This window comes from Lipotes vexillifer, unplaced genomic scaffold (assembly GCF_000442215.2).
Source record: "Lipotes vexillifer unplaced genomic scaffold, Lipotes_vexillifer_v1.1 scaffold287, whole genome shotgun sequence".
Lineage (NCBI taxonomy): Eukaryota > Metazoa > Chordata > Mammalia > Artiodactyla > Lipotidae > Lipotes > Lipotes vexillifer.
In genome coordinates, this window is record NW_006777084.1 from 1,005,336 (window position 1) to 1,021,416 (window position 16,081).

Consider the following 16,081-nt stretch of genomic DNA (forward strand, 5'->3'; position numbering starts at 1 on the left):
GTCTTAAATCTTTGAGGGTTTATTTACCACCTTCTCAGAAGCATATCTAATAGTAAGGCTTCTAGTGTTCTTACTACTTTTACTAGATCCAGCTAACAATATTTTCAGCCTAATGGATCAGCAGGATATTATGAGGGATATCAAGATGACCAAAAGTGTTTTAAATAACATTATAACAGAAAGAAAGTGCAAGGCAGTAAAGGTGTACTGTTGTCCTCACTACATACATGCAAACTGCTTCTGATTTTCCGTACTTATGGGAACGTAGCCAGCAGCATTTGGCAGGCCTGCAGCTGTATACCAGGTGCCAGAGTTAAGATTATTTTCCCCAGTAAAATATTGTATACAGTACGGCAGCTTCAATTGGCATTACCATCTCATTAAGTTTATGGAAACCTGCTATCAACTTCCCAAGCACATGAGACTTTGTACAGGCCAAGCAGGTGATGTAAATGGGGATGTGACAGGATTCACCATCCCTGCATCTTTCAGATATTTGATGGTAGTTCTGTACTCTGTGTTTGCCCTAGTGAAGCTATATCGTTTTTGATTTACTATTTTTATAGGGGTTGGTGGCATTTCCAGGACTTTTAGTTTTCCCCTTCCTGCCATAATGAGTCTCACTTCACAAGCTAGGAAACAATACAAGGAATCTATCTGTTAACATCTATTGCCCCATTCAGTCCGGAATAACCACAGGTTGGGTACAGAATGACACTATCTCCTCTTGAAGCTAGACATTTTTTTCATTCCAGGTTATGGTAGGAACTGTGGTGAACCCAGCCAAAAGTGACCTCCAATGAGCCATGCCCTTATGTAATTCACTCCCGTTGAATGGTGGTGGACTCTGTAACTTGCTTCTAACCAATTGAATATGGCAAAGGTGATAGGATACTACTTTCATGGTTATCTCATGCTTTATGGTAAAGGAGAATGGATTTTACATATGTAATTAATGTCCCTAATCTTTTATTAACTTCATTTACCCAAAAGAGAGATTATCCTGAGCGGGCTTGTTCTAACTGGGTGAGCCCTTTACAACAGAGCACAAGCCTTTTTGAAAGTTAGAGACTCGAAGAAGATTGTGTGCGTGTGTCTGTCTGTCTGTCTGTATCTCCATTTTGGCCCTGGATTCTATAGCCACCATAAAACGAATTCTGCCAACAACCTAAGGGAGCTTGGAAGTGAACCCTTCTCCAGTTGAGCATCCTCATGCGCATGCAACCGAGCTGGCACCTTGATTTCAGCCCTATGAAATCTTGAGTAGAGAACTGAGAACCCAGCTAATCCTCACCCAAAAATCTAATCTATAAAGGCTGTGAGATTATAAACAGATATTTTTTTAAAGCCTCTGTTAGTGGTCATTTGTTTCACAGCATAGAAAACATATATAAAAACTCATACAGTGGTCCTAAGCGCAGGATTTCTCGACTTGAACACTCTGAGATTTTTGGCCAGATAATTCTTTCTTGTCAGGGATTTTGCATGAAGGATGTGTAGAAGCATCTCTGACATGTCCTCATACATGCCAGTAGCACCCGCCTTCCCAGTTGTGACAACCACTGAGATTTCCCCTGGAGGGGACAAAAATCACCCAGGTTCAGAACTATTGCCGTAGAGGCAACAAGGAGTAGCAGGGATTGGTCCATAACAGAATCAGCATGCTCTTGTTAGGTTGTGCAACAGTCATCAAAAGCGCAACCATTAAAAGCATGTTTTTGGTACATAAGAGGATGGGTTCCCTCTATAGCAAGTAAGTGTCAGGGAAATCAAAACTTTCAAATATGTTCACGTCACTCGTATCTTTCCACAAGTCTCTATGCCTCAAAAACCTACGCCCTCCCCAACAATGCCCTTACTTCAGGCTTAGAAGACTTTTGGTCTTCCTATCCTATCAGACTTTATAGAGAATTTGGGAAAATTAAAAACAATGTTGCCACAATTGACATCTTTCTTGAATCTTTTTAATGCAAATTTCATATCAAGTTTCACTAAGTTCTGAAAAGATCACACTGATCAATCAGAAGCAGCTGTTTTTCCTACTTCCAAACTTAAACAAACATCACAAACACTTTACATTTTGACATGTAACCTGAGGAGTGGATTATCTGGGAATGACCCAAGGAGAATACTCTATGTTACCTGAACAATGAGTCACCTGCAACCTGGGGCCCACTTTTCCATGGCAGTGTTTGTACCCAATCTCTGCTTTTCTAGTGTCTAGTGCCTTCCTTCTCCTTGCAGGAGGTGTTGTTCCTCAGCCCAACTTCCCATCGGTCCCAAAGTACTCCAGGTAATGGGCAGATGTCTTTCCCAGGCAACAAGTCTGAACAGCTGGAACTGCAAATCAGACTGCTTAGTGCCCACGGTAAGAGTTGTAGAATACTCCCTTTTACTGTTAAAAATGAAATATGTCACTGCATATCCAGGAATTTCCTTGATCCTGCATGCTTCACATGAGATTAATGAAAGGATTGCGAGTGAAAAAAAAAATGTACCTTCTCTTCTTATTGGACACCTGCCTTGTACATTTTCCCTGATAAAATCCATTCGTTAGTTCATGTCATGCGTTGTGGAATTGGCCTGATGAATGACAGGTGGTGACCACAAAGGGATCTGCTTTACTTAGGTAAATGTCCAAAATAAATTCCAGTACTTTTGAACCAGATAGAAACAAATAAATCCCTCTTTATTCAGATTGGAAAATATGACTTCAGTTTAACAGGTCCTCTGAGTATATATTTTCAGTGATCAGACTTTCAAGCAAACTCTTCTTATGATTTATTACTCAGTTGAAAGCTCTCCAGTGATAATATATAAAGCATTTACAAAGAAAAAAAGCATAGTATATTATACTGCTATATACTATATAGATGTATATGTCCTACATTATATAATACATTGCACTATGAAGATATTTTATGTAGATACCTTAATAAACTAAGCTATGGAGACATCTTTAATTTTGCTGGCGTATTATTTACAAGTCAGAAATATAATTGCCTTTCTAAAGTTTCTAACCTTAGCAACTTAAAAATAACTTGTTATTTATTCAGTGATGGAAAACAAGCTCTAATAAATGAATTGCACACGCATTACAGATTGGAAAAAGCAAGTATGGGTTTTGCAGTGTCAATTCTATTCTGTGCCTTTTTGTATAAATAGCCAGAGGCAGGCATGAATATCTTACTTGCATTTGAAATTGACCAGTGATTTCAGATTGATTCATTCCCTGGTGCCACCACCAGCAATGCTGCTACCACTACATTTATGCATATATAAACTCTTTAATCTAGTGGTGGAAGCAAGGTTTTCACAGACTCTAGCAATGTTTCACAAGTTAATGTATGGTTATCTCCATTTCAAGCATGAGTTATAAATAGAGAAAAAAGGAAAAAGAGATAAATCAGAGCCACCCTGCAAAACAATTCCATAATTCCCATCTTAGCCCTTAAGCATAAGGTCTTGAAAATTCCAGTATGAAGTTCACTATCTATTCTTTCTGTCTCTATCTATACCGAGTATTTTCCCCATTATCTACACAAGAGTCTTATTGCTTGTATACAGCTATTACTTCACATGGTCAGTGAGTGAAGGAATGAATGAGCATCGATGACAATATGTTTATGAAAGTATTTTAGGTATCTGCTATTTTTTTGTCTTCTCCATCTCTTGTCTTTGGTTACTGGCCTTCCTGAACAAGTACTGAAGCACTTGACTCATACCAGTCAATCAGAGAACTTTATCCTCCTGGACCAAAGTTTTGCTGTAGGAGTATGCATGTGGCTCAAGTAGAGTGAATTGGGGATCTTTTGAGGAGATTGATATAAGAGATGGGAGATAGCCTGTCTCTTTCCTTTTGAGAGGGCAAACTATAAGGGTCATGTAAAGCCTGAGTGGCTGAAGAATTAATTCCAACCGTGAGCAAAGCTCTCACTGGGGAATGAAGCCAAATAACTGAAATGAGAGGTGAAAAGGTGAGTAAGAAACAAGTGACACCATTTGATAACAGAGAGTCAATGTAGTTTATTATTCTGTCTTTTTGTGGTTTTAAAAGTCATTTTGAGTTGTTTATGACATTTGGAACTGAAAGATTTCTGATTAATATAATTGTCCTGTATAATTTAGTATAAATTTCATCCTTACAAATCAGAATTGCATTTTGGCCTAGTTCATGTTTTAAGAGATAAAGACTACAGTAGTTAGGCTCCTGGCAGGAAAAAACATTTGACATTCCCAAATTGAAATAATAGAAATTGAAAATAATTATTGAAGAGACTATTCATAGAGGTGTGGCAGGGTCAGAGGAACCAGTAAAATATGATGAAGCTAAAATGAAAATGTCCTAAAGTTCATAATATCTTAAAAGTCAGCATATTCTTCATATTTACAAGACATATTTGGATTTTTGGCCTTTTCCTCTCACTAGTAAAAATTTTATAGAAAGAACATAATGGTAAGCTTTTTAATACATTTTTGTAGACTCTTCCTAAAATTTCAGTTGCAGTACATTGAAATACTTATTGAAAAATAGTTTTCTACTCAAGAAAATGCATTTGGCAAATCTAGAAAAAGAAAAAATGAAACAATAGTCAAAAGGTTAACCAAATTAGAATCTTTCCAACATTATTGATTTCTCTTTTCACAGTATCTGCCCAGAAGGCATATGTGAATATTTAGAAAGTTTTTGTGAAGATATAGTACATATTTTTAGATAAGTTCCTTAGACAATGAAAGAATTGCCAAATTTTCCTTAAGCCTGCTAGAAATTTGTGTTGTAGCTTACATGAGAAAAGAACATTCCCAGGTAAATAATAGTTATTTATTTTAAGGGTAGAATACACAGATGGTTGAATCATTCAATAAATAGCTACTTAAATTTCAAAGGCCATTCTATAAATAAAATGATTTATTTTGTCATAAGTTATATTTACAACTTGATACTAGCTTGGACTGGAAATAGTCTCAGTTATCCTTAGGTAACTTTTAGGGATATATCTTTAGAAACAAGAAAAAAACACAATTATATTACCTATGTTTTCTAAACGTGCAGAATATATTAGATTCACATTTTAATCACTTCAGAGGCACAACTTTTGAATTATTAGAATATTTGATTGGCTTCATTTGCTTTATTCTCTCAATTCTCTCAGTCTAATAGTAACAAAAGCTAATGAATATCCAGAAATTTAGTTCAGTGTATTGGAGCATTGCTGTTTTATAGGTGCTATTGTGTTAACGTCAAAGTGGATTCTTCCTGCAGCCACATGTATTCCTGGTATACAGTTAGTGCTGAGTTCTATGTCAAGATTAGAATTGGATAATATTAGAGTTAAGTGAACACTAGGAGTCTGTCTTATTTTAATATTTATTAAAGTGAAGTTCAGATAACTTAAGGAACCTGTTTAAGAGCACATAGCTACAACAATAAACCCAGGACTATAAACCAGATGTGAATTAGGAGTTTTTGTTTTTAGATGCTTGGTGGAGACATTACAAAAAAAAAAAATACTTACAGCTATTACAGTGCAGCTATTATTATTATTGCTTGATTCCTATCATTAGCAATAGGCTAAGAATCATTAGGTTATTGTAGTTTCTCTTGTAAATTTTATCACTTGTATTAGCCTCAGTATGCTGGTTTTAAGAATGTGCCATGCGTGGTGCACATCTAGGATTTCCCCAGTATTTATGATAGAGGCTTGTACTTCATAAATATTGAATAAGAAGCTATACTTGGCATCAGTGTAAGCCTTCCCCAAGCTCAGAAGTTATGGCTATAACTGTTGGGTCCATTTTTACCATAGGTCCCATCACTAAATCACAGTTATTAAATCTCAAAATTGACTCTGCCCGATGCCCTTTTCCCTAAACAAGGATACCATCACATGTTGGTAATAATTTATTTTGTTAAGACATTGATTACTAAACACTTTGAACCATGATTTCCTAACTGACAGTAGTGAATATATTTTTTAATGACAAGGAAAATATAGCTATGTTTATGAGACAGAAATACTTCTTTCATAGTGGTTATAAAATGATATTGTATATTTCAAAATGTAAGCTGAAAATTTTTGGTCAAGTCAGTGTGGAATTCAAATTGCTAAAAATTTTGAAATGATAACTCGAATGAAACTTCCTTTTTTCTTGAAAACATTTTGGAAGTTGGAGAACTAAAAGTTTCCCATTAACACAGTGATATTTGTGCAGCAGGAAATTGGGTCAATAGCTTGAATTAAACTTTCTTCTTTCGTGAAAAGAGAATAGAAATTCGATTTATAGTTGTAAAATAGAGATTTACTTCCTACTTTTTGCTGGATTCTGGGGAGCAGAGGATTCCCTAGAGAAAATTCAATATGAAACTGTTTTCAGAAAAAGCTTCTCAGTCATGATGAGGAAATTGTTGAACTGTCATTTAAACTGCATAGGACTAAAGATGCAAAAGCAATAACAGATATGGTAATACACAAAAAGAGTTCAATGAGTGTTGGGGCATCATTAAATGTTTCAAGCAAAGATAAGCCTGAAGCCGTTACTCGAGGGATAGTTATAATTTGAACTCAGTTTGGTTTAAGATATCCTGGATGCAAAAATATTTACTGATGATCCTTTTAGTGCCCCTAGAACAAACATCCAATTTTTAGCTATCTTTTTTTTTAATTTGAGGATTACTTAGTCATTATCAGTAGAAAATAAATTAAGCAACACTTATTTAAGCAATAAGCAGTTAAGTATATTTTCTTTTACATTTAAACATAGCTTGAAGGATTTTGACCCGAAGCACTTCCTAAGTCCTCAAAGCAATAATATGAAAGATTAGCTTCTGAACCAGTTGTATTTAATGAACTACTCCAGCAGGTATCATTTTTTGGCTCTTACATTAAAATTAGAATGATTCTATGTCACTAAACTAGAATATGATTTTAAGAGCCCATGGAACAGGCCCAAGGACATCTACTGTGTCATCTATTTCTGTCAAGTGGGGAAATCCACCTAAGTGATTTATATTGCAGCATATTTAAAAATAAAAGCTGAGTGAAATGACTAAACTAACTGGCTTCTGTGAGAGAAGCTAATGTAAGTCTTTAAATAAGGATTATATTTGCTTAGAGGATTGGAACCTTGTTTATCTCTCATGGCAACACTAAGCTAAGAATTACTCAGTGATGCTTCCCAGCTCCATTTTAGGAGGTGGATAGAGTTGTGACTGACGCATTTGTTTCTCTCCATAATGTCTCTAATAAATACAGCATACTCAAAAGCAACTGAGCCTGAGCCTGCCACTGAAGCTGGGGAATAAAGCATGTGATTCCATCATTCTTAAAAGGCATAGTAGCTTTTTGTAAAACCCCAGAGCCCTCAACAGGGTTTCATTTCACATTCTTTTCTGTATATACTGTTCTCACCACAAAGCAGTTCCAAACGACATTAGAACTGTGAGATTCAGGAAACCTTTGGATCCAATAGTTACCATTTCCTTCATTATATATTAATTCAGGATGGTTTCCCTTTTGTTTCTTAAGCATAAACGGTGCTGTATTTTTTTTTTTTTCTGAAACAGTTGAAATATGCTTCTATTCAAGGTGTCTGCAGCTGCTTTGGCAACCAATTCATTTTTTTCTCCCTTGAGTAAATGCTGAAGGGCATTATTTGGGAGTGAGAAGACAGATAGGGGCGGGTGATTTCCAAATAGTCTTCTATTCAAGAATGTCATATATTATTTCAACATATTTCTAGAAAATAGGTATTCAGTACTCCACTTTTCACATAATGTTTCCCACAAGGTCACAATAATATAATAAAACATATGTACGCATACACACATTGTTCATGAGGAAAATAGAACAAAAACCCACATGATTGCAGGTCATGTTTTATCATGGTAGTTTTTCACCAAAAATAAGATTTATAATTTAAGATTTAGGCAGTCAACCAACACGCCTGATTATATAGTATAACCTGTTATTGTACCTCTGTGTGAGGTAATTGGGAAAGGATATAAAGTAAAAAGGCACAATCCTTGCTCTTGAGCAGGATACAATCCAGTGTGTGAGAAAGATAAGCAGACACAGTCATAACACAATGAGGTGAACGCTGTAGTGGAGGCATACGGGAGAGTACAACTGGCCTTCCAAGAGGTAGTGGATTGTGGTTAAACTAAACCTTGAAGAATGTGTAAGGAATCCTTTATCCAACAAGGAGGAGAGACATTTTAGATAAAGCTTCCTGCACATGCACAGTTCTGCAGACCTGAGAAAAAAGGGCATGCAGGTAACAGAAGGACATTCCTTTAAAAGAAATACCAAACAGGTAGATCTCAGAGGGTGAAAAGTGAGGTCACTAACTTTAGGAAAGACAATTATGGCTGTTTTTTAAAACAAGAAAACCTGAAGGTTAGAATTTTAGAATGATGAAAACAAGTTTCAGTCCAGACCACAGAGATAAGTATCTGAACATTCAAGTAAGGAATTTTCTAAACTAGAACCACAGTAGAAACCTTGTGACAGAGGTAGCTTAAATAATAAAATATTGAGGCATAAGATCTAGTAGTCTAAATTTGCTGAGCCTTTGCCTGGAATCAACCAAATAAAATGTTTTATCATTTAGAATAAATATCCACGTGCATACCTAAATTTGCGTTTGTAATATATTTTTTAGAGAGGGCATCCAGATTGTATAAGTTTTGGGCCCCACAAATCCTGGATTCTCCCCTGCCTAGAGGGTAAGTCCATGAAAGTGCTAAAAAAGTCATAACCAGAAGTCAGGATGTCAAAGTAACTGACTTAATTTTGGAAACTAATTAAATTATAAAGAAGAATTATTGGATCAGGTATACATGACAGACAAAACAGAGATATGTTTTTATCCTCACCTCCAAACAGGAAGTGTTTTTTTTTTTTTTTCTCACCAATGGGGATTTAAATGCTGCCTTCAACTATCCATCCCAGCCCCAACTTGGGGGGAAATCTGCCACCAATCACACGACATCTGTTCTCTGATTCCTCAGAGATGTGGTGTGCACAGGTTAGAGCCGGTGCACAGGAGTTCTGAAATGTGGTTGGTCCATGACAAAATTACACAGAGCATATAGGAAGGAAGCAAAATCAGTAAAGTATCTATTCTACTATTTAAAAAACTGCATAAAGAAGGGATTATTTTAGTTTAAAAAAAAAAAACGTTCTGCGAAATGGAGAAATGGAAATACTAGTGCAGAATAGACCACATGAGATAATAATGATGAGAGAGAACCACAGGAAGGGGAATAAGACCAGATGACCCCAAAAGGTTCAGGATCCACATGCCAAGGGATTGTATCAATGACACTAAGCATACTAAGCATATTTTAAAGAATATTCTCTTTTATGTCCTGAATTTTCTATAATTGTGTTGCTTATTGGATTTAATTATTAGGATCAACTTATACAAAGCTGGGATGACCTTACCTATTGAATCTTGCATGTTAAACAAATGGGGGCACCTATCATCTAACAGGTCATAATTATAGCATACATACAGGTAACAGGCATATCTATATCTTCATATATGTAAACTCAGTTAATTTTCATAAAATGTGTGCCCCTGTGTAATCACCCATCTTTTAAAAAGAATATTACTGACACCCCAAAAAGTCCCCCTCTGTTCCCTTCCAGGCACTATTCCTACCTAAAGTAACTATTATCCTAACCAGTCTTTGGGATAACTTGAGAGATTAGTGTTGTCTGCTTTTGAATCATACAGTACTACTCTTTTGTATCTGATTTATCTGTTTTATTGAATATCAATATGATTTATCCCTGTTGTTGAATATAGTAGTGGTTTATTCATATTTATTTCTATATTGAATTCCATAGTATAAGGAAATATTTAAAAATATATTAATCTTCTCCACTGTGGACTGACATCTGGGTTGTTTTCAATTTGGAGCTAGATGAAAGCTCTGCTATGAATATTCTTACTTATGAATGTTAGTGAATATAACTAACACTTCCATTAGGTATATAGCTAGCAGTGGAATTGCTGGGTTGTAAAGTAGCCACATATTCAATTTTAGTAAATAATGCCAAACAGAATGCTTGTCAAATTTATACTCTCAGTGGCAGTGTATGAGAATTCTAGTTGCTTCATATATCTTTAATTATTGCCATTTTGGTTGTTTAGTAGTATCTCATTGTTGTGATTTTTATTCCCCTGGTAATTAATGAAGTTTAGTGCATGTCCAAATGTTTATTGGTCATTTGGATATCCTCTTTTTTGAAGTGCCTGTCATTAGTTCATTGTCCTATTGCAACATCTGTTTTCTTGTTTTTAATCTGAAGGAACTCTTTATACATTGCGGCTCAAAAACTGTCAGATAAAGGACAACAAATACCTTCTCCCACTTGGAGGCTTGCATTCTGCTGTCTCAGAAATACCTTTGATGAACAAATGTTCTTAATTTTAATACAGTGTACTTATGTTTCTCTGATTTTTGTGACCTTCAAACAAACCTTTTGGTTTAGGTAAAGAATATGTTGTCCTAAATGTATAATATATCAGTGAATTCTATTTAGAGATTGACTTCTAAAAATGAAACAAGTAACTCATGGTCAAGAGAAAATGTTTTAGTTACATATGGCAAAACAAGTAGATAAGTACACATATATTTTTAGATAATTTAAATTCTCCCTAAATAACATCATTAATTTTTGTTTACTCTGAAAGGAAGAGTATACCTTGGAAACAAACTTTCTTTACCATGTATATCTCTGCATGCTCTATATTACTTTTATTTATTTGTTTTTGTATTGTGTATATCTATGCATATACATATAAAAGTATATTTGTTATTTGTGAGAGATATTTCTCTTCAATTCAATTCTGACTATATATAAAAAAATGGCAAAAATTCAAAGTGAATTTACAATCATATTTATACTCAACTAAAACATTGAATTGGTTTGTCTGTTGCTGCCTAAACGTTAACACAGAAAGAATAGAATTTTAAGAAAAGTAAGTTAATTCAACAGTATTTACTCTTTGGTGTATAACGATGGAAATATCAAAATAAAAAGGAGAAGGAGAAAGAAAGAAAGAAAGAAAGAAGAAAAACAAATGAGGGGGAAAATATAGTTCTCTTGATTTGTGAGAACAGGGAAAATAGTGTTTGTACAATTATGATAACCCCCTTTCATAGTGATATAGTTCTTTTATCATAAAACACATATTCAGCCATCTGCTTGAAGATTAGAAATATGTGCTTGAACCACAGCTGCTGTAGTAAATGCTCTTTGTGAGTTGAATTGGACTGATCGTACTGTTCTCAGATTTAAAAATTCACTTCTGGATGACACGCACCACTTTATGGACACACTGAAGCAATATTAAGTAATTACATGGCAGAATGTTATCTCCAAGTTTTTGTCCTACCATTCATAAACACGGTGCCTTCATGTTTATACCTTCAGTAATCAAGACCAATCCTGATAGAATTCTGGCTTTCATCTAATGTGAGAAGTATGCTTAGATTCTCTGTTCCATCCTTATAGTGACAGGTATTGGGATATGTTAATTAGCTTGATTGTGGTGATCATTTCACAGTGTATATGTATATCAATTATACATATTTGTACACGTTAAATACATATATATATATTTGTACACCTTAAAGATATATAATTTTCCTATGCCAGTGATATCACTCAATAAAGCTGTTTAGAAAAAAAAAAATTTTAAACTCATCAAATCCCAACATTTTCCTTGAAGCAGGTGAAATGACTAAATTATCTAAGTCAGAGAGTTGTCATTCTCTGCTTAATGAACTCCAGGAATAAGTCCCCTCAAGCTCTCTCAGTAGAACTTTCAGGGTTTTATTTCTCTTATCATCTAATATGGCTTTTCCTAATGTTTAACTGAATTGATTCTGGCTATAGTATGAAATTTCATAGTTGTAACTATATTTACATAAAATGTCTTATTTTGCTTGTATCCACCAATTAAGTCAGCCCATTGTATTTAAAACTTTTTACTTCCTTTAAGTTAGATAGATCTAAATACTGTGCCCTTTCCACATAATATGTGAATTCCATTCACTTGGTGATTTTCCTTTTAGTGTTTGTGAGTCATCCTCATTATCTTTTCTGAATTAGCCACAATATTTTTATTCATTTCTGAAACCCGTTGGTTTTCTCTAGAACTTTAAAAAACTCTCTTACACCAAGAGTTTAAAAAGTGCAATTCTAAAAAAGAGAACATTACTCATACTCAATACTCCCTCTGTTATTTCCCATTGTGTGACTATGTTTTGTAGTCGTCAGTGCTCAACTAGTCTTTCACCATTCTTTTCATTTTCAGTAGGGGTCAACCTTCAAACTCATCTAAATTGAGTTTAACTCTTCGAAATGATAAATTTTGATAAGTGGGGTGTATATCTGAATACCAGTGTTTTATTTTCAAGTTTGATGACTTTGAACAAAGATACTAAAAATGATTATGCAAGGGTCAAGGAGTCAAAGTGCTCTGTGTGTGATCTGAAATTATCTTCACCAAATCTTATGCTCTTTATCAGTGGTTTTTAAAAAAAGTTCCAAGTATTCTTCATTCCTGGATTCAAGAAGTCACACCATAACTCAGGTAGCTCTAGATAAATTTCCCACCCGCCGGCCTCTAGACATTTAAGTCAGTTCCTTCCATCTGGACAATCTTCATACCTCCATGGCAAAAACCCTACACCTGCCCCTCCTCCTCTGACAAACTCAACTTCACAGCAACCAAAAATGCCTATGACGCTAAGGACTGTTGTTATATGACCTTTATCTCTGTACACCCCAAGAAGACAAGAATTCCCACTATTCCTCCCTCGTTCTCTGATTCTAATCTATATAAGACTGTGTTGGAAGTGAGCAAGTAACCTTTACACCATACCCCATCATGATTCCCTACTTTATTTCTGTAAATAGCACTATCATCTTGACATGTTATATGTTTTATTTAATTATTTGTTTTTTCTCCCTTTACTTAAGTGTAAGCTCTAGAAGGGTAGAGATTCTTGTCTGTTTTATTCACTGATATATCCCAAACAACTAGTACAGTGCCAGACACTTAGTAAGTAAATGTATGCTAAGTGAATATATAAATAGAAATAAATTTAAAATAATCATTTAAATATGTACAAATATATGAAAATTGTAAGTCTGAGTAACTAATTTATATTGCCAGTGCACATTATATATTCACAAATAATCGGGTCTAGGCAATTTTATATTGATTTGCTTGTATTAATGTGTTACACAGCAATAGAAGAGCAGTACGACTATGCAGTCCTCAAGAACGATATTATTGTATCTATCAGCCAAAAAAAAGTATGAATACATGTATGCCCACAATATGTGAATATCAGAGTAGTTCTTTACCTAAAGGAAGATATATCACTATTTATTAATAGTAATTTTTTTTCCTTAGAATAAGCTGTCTCATCTTGTATTAGGAACACTTAATCCTCTTGTTAGCATTGTTTGCATTCTGTTTCTTGCTAAAAAAAAAAACAATCCTGGCTTTATCACAGTCAAGAGTTCTGCCTTTTTTTCTGGGAATTTTTTTCTTTTAAAATGCTTCTATAACTGGGAACATTTCTGCTTGAACCATACCAGATGATGGCACCATCCCAGAGCTGTCTTAGATCTTCATATTGAAAGAGAAAGAGTAGGAGGGGCAGAGGAGATGGAGAGGGAGGGAGGAAGAGAAAAGAGGAGAGGACAGGAAAAGGAGGAGGAACAGAGAGGGATTTGGGGTGATTGGAGCCAGGAGGACAAAAGAGACCTGAAAAGTAAAATGAGTAAACATTGAAGAATGAATCATGATAGAAGAAATCCAGCAATTTTTACTGAAATGAGTAGTGTGCTCCATTTATCAGAAGAACACAAAGGGAAACCTTGATTTGCTAGAGACCTAGAAGGTGAAGGAGATGGTGGAGGAGATGGATGAAGGCGAATGGAAATGAGTAGGTAGAAAGTGAGAGACATGTGGAATATAAAGCTGACTAGATGAACCATATGTAGAGAATCACATGATTCAGTATTCAGTAGTGAATACTACTGAACGGTGTAGTGAAAAATGTAAAACAATCTGATATGTGTTTTATGAAGATTATCTGACAGCAAGGGAATGATGGCTAGGAGAATAAAAGTGGATACTAGGAGACTAGTTTTGAGGTTCTGGAGGTAAGAAGGCACATATGACTGTAACTTAACCTTATGTGATGGTGATGGTGATTGACAGATACAAACAATTTACATAATAATTTCCCAAATAATGGTCTTATCCTGTTATATCATGATTTTGTCATGGTTTTATTGTTACTTTCATGTGCTAAAACTCAAGAATAAACTGTTCCTGAGTTATTATATTGTAAACATTTTTATTTTTAAGTTGGACTTTGTTGTCAGCTTTCCAACACCAGGGTATAAAAATACTAATTCCCAATTTCCAAACAAATCTCTCTGGCAGAGTAAAAGCATAGTACCTATGCCATAAATTCAGTTGTCTGCCTTTATTTTCTCAAGAAGACAGTAGAAAAGATCACTTTGAATATCTTTGGAATTATTATTCATTGTCTTCATTCAGGTGAATGATAACACTTTTAAAAGCACACAGTACATATTTTATGATAGCATTTTATAAACTTCCACAGGGCAAAACTATTTTATTATTAGTTTTGTACACCCCTTCACAAATTCTAGATAGCATTATTCTCCACCTCTTTAAGTGCTACCCTTTTCCTGTCTTCCCTCATGTGTCAAGGAAACAACAAGAAAAACAAACTCTTGCATTCAATTCAATGACCGTTTATGTAACTGATGTCACATGCAAGGGGATGTGATAAATTAGAAGCCTTGGTTTTTATGTGAACGATTAACTTTATTTAATCCTGGCTGAATGTAACATACAGGCAAAGTGCCAGTGTGTAAGTTTTGGGTCCGAATGTGACAGGCGCTAGATTGGTGATGAAAAATGCTTTGAGATTACAAAGAGAAGATACGTATTATATTTATTGTGAGGAATGTGATAAAACTTTCTGGAAGAGAGAGCATTTCCATTTATCTTAAGAACTACATCAACTTGGGAAAGCCAAACTACTACATCATGAAAACAAACTGTCAGTCTAAGTGGAGAGGACAATAAGAAATAAGAACGAAGGCAAAAATAGGAAAATGTTAAGCATGGAGAGAAAACTGAAAGCAGCTCAGTGGGGCTAGAAAAAGAAAATCTGTGGGCTTTCATGCTACTATGATTTGAAAATATAAGATTTCCACATATGTTAGAAACCAGATTATGCAGTGCCTTCAAACTGAGGTCAACATGTTTGGGTGTTAATTTCTAGGATGTAAAATTTCCAAGTCCATTTTAATTTTACAAAAGCATCAAAACACATTTTTCAAGAAAAACGTGCAAATGTCAACAGTAAAACCAAGGAAAGTGAAGTTGCCCAATTTGTTATGGAATTGGAAGAAATGGGGATAGAATCACCAGAACTAAATCTGTGATTGGGTGTAGCCATGAGGAAACAAGAGAAAGGTACAGATGAAATAAGTTTTAAGTTTTGAAACAGGCTATACACTGCAGTCTGGAAGGGCTGACTTTGTATGCATGGTGGGTATGTATGTGAAAAGAATGAATTTAACTTCAGTTGTGTTGTGTTTGAAGTTCTTAAGTGGGGACCTTTAATTCAGGAGAGATTTCTTGAGAGAGGTATGTAAAGAAATACTTATTACCAGCTAGCACTTGGTATTGTCAATTTTGTTCATTATAGCCATTCTACTAGGTGTAGAGTGGTATTGTTATCTCCTTTTGATTTCGATTTAAATTTTCTTATTGAATAATTAGGTTGAACATTTTCCCTAAACATATTTGTCAGCTGCATATCTTCTTTGGTGAAGTTACAATTCAAATTTTTATCCATTTTTAAAATTGGGTGGTTTGTTTTCTTATTGTTTTATTAAAGTCCAGCTTTTCTTTAGTGGATTTTGCTTTTGCACACATATATAAGAACTTTTTGTGTAACCCAAGGTCATTGAGGTTTGCTCCTATGTTTTATTTAATTGTT